The sequence below is a fragment of the Protomyctophum bolini genome, assembly GCF_963924005.1.
Source record: "Protomyctophum bolini genome assembly, chromosome: 4".
NCBI classification, from domain to species: domain Eukaryota; kingdom Metazoa; phylum Chordata; class Actinopteri; order Myctophiformes; family Myctophidae; genus Protomyctophum; species Protomyctophum bolini.
This window is the reverse complement of record NC_137865.1, coordinates 37,118,539-37,126,465: the sequence shown is the minus strand read 5'-3', so window position 1 is coordinate 37,126,465 and position 7,927 is coordinate 37,118,539.

The window sequence follows — 7,927 nt, the reverse complement described above, 5'->3', positions numbered from 1 at the left end:
TTCCAAATGTAGTACTCCTCCAGTGTTGCCAGGGGTTGTGAGAGAAACAAGCGACGTGGGTCTATGAAGACAAGCACTTTTTAAATCAGTGGTTTTCAATAGTGGTCCGACCGGGGACCACCACCAGGGACAGGCCCGGCCGGCGCCCTTCCATGGTCCCTAGCTAAATGATGGAGAGTATGGTTACGAAATGGACCCTTATAGATCTTTAACTCTTATGGAGAGTTGGTTACCAAATGGACCCTTATAGATATTTAACTCTTAAAGGACCACTTCACCACTTTTTAACCTTTCTTCATATAATTGGTCCTCACTGTTCATGATAAAATGCCACTATTTTTTCCTACTTGGTCTGTGTCTCATCCGAGTGGAATAGTAAGAGAGTGGCGACGAGCTTTGATCTCGCCGCAAAGCGGGTGCTTATGGGCTATAGTTCCAAACATTGGCACTATCCCATTGAGATGGAATGAGCACTTCTCCATTGTTACAATGGGAGTCAACGCTAGTGTCGCCACTCTCTTACTATTCCACTCACAGTGTCTCATAGGAGGGCTGTGGGCAGTTTAGAAACCCGGCCAACCAGTGACATCCTCAATGGGGAATCCAAGCTAATAGAAACGGCAGGCTTTCTATTCCTTCCTAAAAAGTTGCATTGCTTTAATGGAAGCCATCATTCTCACGATAATATAACCAGTAAGACACGCAAACGCGGGAAGCGAACGCAGCTCGTACATTTTTAAGTTAAGTTATTTTTAAGTTACGTTTTTAACTTAGCCATAACCATATAAGGAGTCCCCAAAGCTATACGTCCAAATATGGAGTGTGTTGCATCAATCACAAACAAATCACTCAGCTCCATATATGGGCACAAAAGCGTGACACACAGACACACAAAAAAAAGCTGTCTGCCGGTGTCTCTTCCGGGTTTTTAGACAGCTCCACCCACGCGGCAGATTGCCGCATCAGCCAGATTCCCGGAAAAGCTTTCCAGAGTCTAAAAACCCGGAAGAGACGCCGGCAGACAGCTTCTTTTGGCCGCGCAAAGCCGCGCATGGAAGTTCAGGTGTGACCAAACTGTATGAGACTGACAGCCTGGGCACACCTGAACTTCCATGGAAGAGACCCCGGCAGACAGCTTTTTTTTGTCCACGCATGGAATCCTAGGTCTGCTTATACAGCTTGAGTGGAAAAAACTTGTGGCATTTTATCATGATCATTAGTAAGGACCAATTATATGAAGGTAGGTTGAAAAGTGGCGGAGTGGTCCATTAAGAGTGAACAATTAAACTAAATTTGGTTTCATGAGTGTGTACAATGAAACCATGGGTGTGTACAATGAACCCCCCCCCCTTAATTAACATAAAAGCCCCAAATAATACATACATACATTTTTTAAACAAACCCAAATATTTACTACTAATACAAGCAACTTTACAGAAAAAACAAGCCCAAAGTCGCTTATAATTAGCAGACCTGGCAACCCTGTACTGCTCTCTCTTTCAAGCAAGCCGCGTTCCTATTGGTTGAAACTGTGTGACGTAGAGGTTCAGCCCAGCCTGCCTGGGTGAGAAATTACTACTTGGCCTGGGTAAAAAAATAGCCGATCTACAAGCTCACAAGGCATCGCTTCCACCACGCGTTTTCTTGTGAGCTTGTAGATCGGCTATTTTGACTACTCTTACAACGGCGCCCAGTGGCTTCAGGCACATTTAGTGGCCTATTTTATTTTATTTGTATTAATTATTTTCGTGAGCCACTACACTACGTCTATATAACCGCATTTTACTCAACTTTGAACAAGATATGCAAAGGCGTTCATTTCAGCTAATTGTAATCGCTATTACCAGAGGCGCAAGACTGACCGAACGCTAGGGGGGAGATATTACTTACTTACTTACTCCTCTTCGTCCCCAATGGGACATAAGGCTTCAATGAGCACTCTCCATTTCATTCGATCCCTGGCAGCATGTTGCGCCTCTCCCCAGGACAGGTTCATCTGTTCCAGCTCCTGCGTCACAGTTCTGCGCCAGGTGGTCTTGGGCCTCCCAGGTTTTCTTTTTCCTGGTGGTGTCCATCTTAAAGCCACCTTTGTGATGCAGTCCTGCTCCATTCTCAGTACATGCCCTAGCCATCTCAGGCGTCTGTGTGTAATGTCCTTGGTAATGCTCCGGCTCCCTGTTTGTTTGTACAGTTCATTGTTTGATATTTTGTTCGGCCAAAATATCTGACTTATACGTCTGAGGCATCTGTTATGGAATACTTCTATTCTCCTTGTGTCTGTCTTGACCACTCTCCAGCTCTCAGATCCATACAGCAGGACAGACTTGACATTGCTGTTGTATAGGAGCATCTTCGTTTTAAGGCTATATTGCTTTGATCTCCAGATGGATCGGAGTTGGGAGAAGGCACCCTGAGCCTTTCCCAGCCTTGCTTTGATGTATTTTGATGCCCCACTGTCCTTACTGATAAGGCTGCCCAGATAAGTGAAATCGTCCACAAACCCGTACTTCGAAATGGTCTAGATGCGCCCTCTGGTGCCGATAGAGCAGTGGATTGATTAATTGATTGTTATTAACAGTTTGTAGAATGGATAGACAGTTCAACGAAAGTAGCCTACAGCCTGGGCTCCGGGTCAATACAAAATCTGACTTTTTTTATAAGGGTCACTGTCCTCATTCTGCATGGATCGAGCTACAGCATGAGAGGGACCAAGGGAACGTATCGGGGCTACAGAACATTTAAAGACATAAACGTATATCCAAAGAAAATCCATGATATAGCCTATAAGCCTACACAGCAAAACAGGGAAAACGTGTGCAGTATGGAAAAAATTATCAAAATCACACCCGTGTGAACAAGTGAGTGGCGCTCTCTCATCTTACAACATTGAGGACAAAACAATGGCCTTTTTAATGTTTGTTAAAATGGCCTTTGTTTGTTAAAATGTTTGTTTTTAATGGCCTTTAACAAAACAACAAGGTTTTCATATGAGGTTTTGATGCCAAAATTACTTTTTTAACTTTTTTGCTTGTAAGTTGAAAAAAAAGTATTTTTATATTGTGGTATTGCTACTATTATTTATTAATAATAAAATCTGAGTACATCCACCACACAAGGATACACAGTGTAGTCTAGCTCTGGTCCATAGGCCTTAATGCCCTTTGCTGTTGCATTAAGGCTATGGGACTGTTGTCTTCCTGCCCTGCATGAAATGCAGACCATGTAGCCTCTCCTCGATCTGTTGAGGATATAAAGAACGTTTTACCTACTCAAAAGGCGGCTTGAAAATCTTATAGACAAGATTTTTCCTTTGGTGAAAAAAATCCCTTTCTGGCCAAAAAATGTACTTGGTTGCGAAACAGGTGGTACGCAAAGCCTACTGATTATCATTTATGTATGTTTTGCTTTCAGTTGGTTGTACTTTATTTGAATCTGTTTTCCTTGTTTGTGTTTAGCTCATCACTCATCATCATCATCACCGATCCATCAGATCATGTTTCATGCCATCCAAATAAATGACAGCCTTTTACAACATTTGAGCCTGGTCTTAAACACTTTCACCGGTATTCCAATGGCCATGTGCTAATTGCCACCACCGCAATCTACACACTTTCTTCACTAAAGTTAAAAGTGCCATTTTTCAGCAGTAGGCCTACCCAATATGTTAGTGCTGCATTATTATAGTAATATTGTATCATTGCTCATGCAATGAAGGAAGCATGAGCTCAGTTCGGGACTCTCCCCAGGTTGGCAGAGGGCGCATAGAGCCCAGTATCACTTAAATTCAGTTGTTCATCATGTATGATGATGTATAATGATAAGAGCGCCCCTCACTTCACACATAACCTCCAAAAACCTACTGACATCACTAGGCAAGCACTGGACTGGAATCCATGGGGCAAAAGAAAAGTGGGGAGGCCAAAACAGACCTGGAGAAGATCAGTGGAGCGTGAGGCAAAGACGACCAGACTATCATGGGCCCAGCTCAAAATAGAGTCCGATGACGGGGTGTGATGCTCCACCTATAGGAGCCTACGGGAATAAGTCAAGTAAGTCAAGTCACTTCACACTGGTGTGATTTTTATTTCTAACCGTTCTGTTTTTTTGCATAGTAGCCTAGGCCTACTGTTTATTTGTATATTAAATGTTTTGATTAATTGAATATGAAGGAACCCAATGGAAACATGGCTTTAAATCCTCTTAGCAGACCTTGTATTGAACTGTACTTTCCTGTGCTTTTTTCTGCAAACTGTTAAAGTATTCAATCAACATTGTTTTGGCAGACGTTGTAAACATGACGATATCCTAAAGGGTAAAAAAGTATATACAAGTTGTAAAAATGTTTAAAAAAAAAAAGAAATCATCCAGATTAGGTGAGACTATGACAGAGCTATAACAATCTGAAGTTTTAATAAAAATCACACAAAGAGTATAGCGACAATAAGTCAATAACATAACATAGCTTTCTCGAGATAGACGCCAAAACAAAAAGCACACTCTGGTATAGTCTTGCTGACCAGACTTAAGACTAGGGGGTTCTAATTGTCTGCAGCGCCTCCCGGCAGTCCGGCTTGGCTGGCCGTCAACAATTGGCCATGTTCTTGGGAGGGAAGCAGTGTGTATCTCAGCATAGTAGCATATAGCCCCAATATGTTCCCTCAGTCCCTAGTACTCCTACGCTCATTCCGCTCATACAGAATGAGCGTATAGGGACTGAGGGAACATATTGGGGCTAAGTAGCATAGTACGTCCTCCCAATGAACTTTACTTAACAACATGTTTTGGGACATGTTGTTGTCTGTGTTACTTTCCCTAAGAACAACTGTAGGAGTTAACAGTGGTAGACTAGAATACAGTCAGTTCTGAGGGTTGGCGGCCAGCATGTCCTGGAGAATCCTCTGCACCCCCTCTGACATGGAGCTCCTGCCTCCATGTCAGAGGATGATGTGGAGAACTGTCTTGGGCTTCTCAAGCAGTGCCTCGATCCTCCCCGACAGGCACAATCTCTGTTCCGTCATATTGTAGGTGATCGATCATAGACAATCAATACATATGATCAAACAACAGACAATCCAAGCATTCAGGAGTAAAAAAAGAGGAACAGCCTTTATTTGAAAGGCAACTGTCAGCATGTTTTGACCTTAGAAGCATCGGGGCAATAAATATACTGCACATTCTTGAAAGGCATCTGTTGGCAACCGTTAAAATGTATTCATTATGTAATTCATTTCAGATGATTGCACAATATTAACTGTCCCAGTCCAATACCCTAGTGAGCATTTTGTTCAGCTTTCCGTATACGTATACGTTTCTTCTTTTCCTCTATTTGGAAGTATAGGATCACGGAGACAACCATAGCACAGAATTCCACTGATAAGATGACCAGGGCCGCAAATGCAATTAAAATAATGTTACTTTCAATCAGTGCTTTCAACCTTGGGAGGCAGCCAATGAACGTATCCTTCATAGCTTCTGCAAGTTGCGTGTCACAGATGTTCACGTGTTGATCTTCACATTTGTCCTCACTTTCAGCTTTTGGAAAGCAACAACGACACGGGATCGCCAGAGTGAGGTTGTAAAACCGAGAACCAATGAAGTCTCTGTAGTCGTTGACTGCACAGCATTGTAGCCTAGCCATAGTCTCGTCCCACAGATTTGTGAGAGTATCCTTGTCCACGTCTCCATAGATATGTTGTAAGTTTATCAAAGCTTTGTTGCTCACCTGGGTTAGAAGGTCTTCTGACACTGAATTCAACCCCAGGATTACTGTCACGGTGCCCTGCGCTAGGAAAAACGCCAACACTAGGACAAAGTACCAGAGCAGCTTAGACTTGCATTCCTTCTTAGCTCCATAATATCCCAGATAACCGGTGATGAAAAGGACCCCACCGAACCCCATCAGCAGGTAGCCCGCGTTCATTAACAGCTTGGCTTCCCTGGGCGCACCCGCAAGTTGATCAAGCATGCTCAGTAAGGAGGCCCCGTCATATATGATCCAGAAACCCACCAACAGGCAGGCAGCACCTGCCAAACTGATAATGCCATTAAAAACTAACATACAGTATTTGGGGAAGGATCCGAGGATTGACATCTTGTTGCTGCTTTCTCTATGGAATGTTCCTGGTTGTGTGGGGAACTAAACCCTTATACAGACTTAAGTATCAGAGTGTCTGCACTATTGTATTGAATGGATGGATGGGCCTTATAACTATCATTTGGGGTTTGGTGTGACGTCACCAGTGCCTGGTTAGGAGTTTGAGAAGAAAGTAAGGGGTGCTCTTATTATCGTACATCATCATGCATCATCTCATACTGGCCAATAAGAAGGCTTGTTGCCACAAATGTACGTCATATTTGGCAGACATTTGACCTAATTTCTCCTTTCATTGTCGAATATGAGATGACGTAAATTCTCCCTTCATTGTCAATGGCATTTAATGTTTGTGTTGCGGACCTTTTGTGGGGACAAAAGCATATAGCGCCCCTCAAAAATAAGAAAAATGAAGAATAAAGAATAGTGACAAGCAATGACTAATAACACATGCGTTCTGAGTTTTGACATGGTAATTATTAACAGTGTTGGGTAAGTTACTTTGTAAAAAGTAACTAGTTATAGTTATAGTTACTGCTCTAAAAAAGTAACTAGTTACTTTACTAGTTCCTAAATTATGAAAGCTAACTAGTTACTAGTTGTTTTACTTTATAAAAAAGGGGTAACACTTGCAGATAAGGTTCATGAAAAATTATTAATTAATGCTTAACTAATACATTAGTTAAGCATTAGTTAATCATTATTTCATCACAATTCATCATGATTTCATCATGAATTCATCATGATTCATGATGATGATTCATCATGAATCGTCATTAGTTAACCACGATTAGTAGATGATTTATAGATCTAATGTTTTCCGCCCAAATCTATGCCCAGGATGAGTGCTCATAGGCGGGTAGGTCTCTCGGTCTCTCTGGAGGTCCTTCCTGGTCCTTCCCATGGGTCATTTTACTCAATTCTTTGCCCACGATGAGTGCTCAAAGGTGGGTAGGGGTCTGTCCGGAGCTCTTCCTGGTGCTTTATGGATCATTTTTGGTGGGTGGAAAATGAAGCTCGAACACGGCTTCCATTTGCCAGGGGGCAAGTGTTTCCAGGAATTTGGCCGCGAAGGTGGAGCTTCTTTTCCATCCACCAGCTGTCTAAAAACCTGGAAGAGACAGCGGAAAACAGACACGCCTGTCTGCTCAAGTCTGGCAACACCCAATGGCTTACCCTGGAATGTTACCCTATGTTGACCAATCATCATCGTTATGATGACATTATGCCCTGTGGAAGCCACTTTCTCTTTCTCATGTGAATGTGTTTCACTCTGGGAGTGCATTCAGTGCAACCTGTCAGTTTATATGACAGACCCCGCACTGGCAGGAGCAGGAGACAATTCTTTTGGGTCACATTATGTGGGTAACTCACCCATTGAAAACACAGTAACTATAATGGCGTTACTGAATGGGAAAGGGTAACTAGTTACCTTAATAGTTACCACAAAAAGTAGTAAAGTAACTCGTTAGTAAATATATTTACTAATATGATTACTAAAAATATGCCAAACACTAGGCCTACTGACTATGCCAGTTGGAATTGCACCAACTGAACTGACCAACAATCATGTCACAAAACAGTCATATCTAGGGACCTCAAAACCTACTCTAGTGAGTTTGGCTCACTAGACTCCAAATTTACCAAATCAGTACTGTAACATGGTTCCCTTGAGAACCACCCCCTCGGAGCCCTGGATGCATTTATACTGACTGCAATGAAAGCCAGAGACAAAAAATGCTCAGATTAGGACATTTAATACACTACACGACATCAGCTTGTGACTGCAAGTTGTTCCTGTTCGCGGATGACTCGGCAGGCACTGCTGGTCTCAGA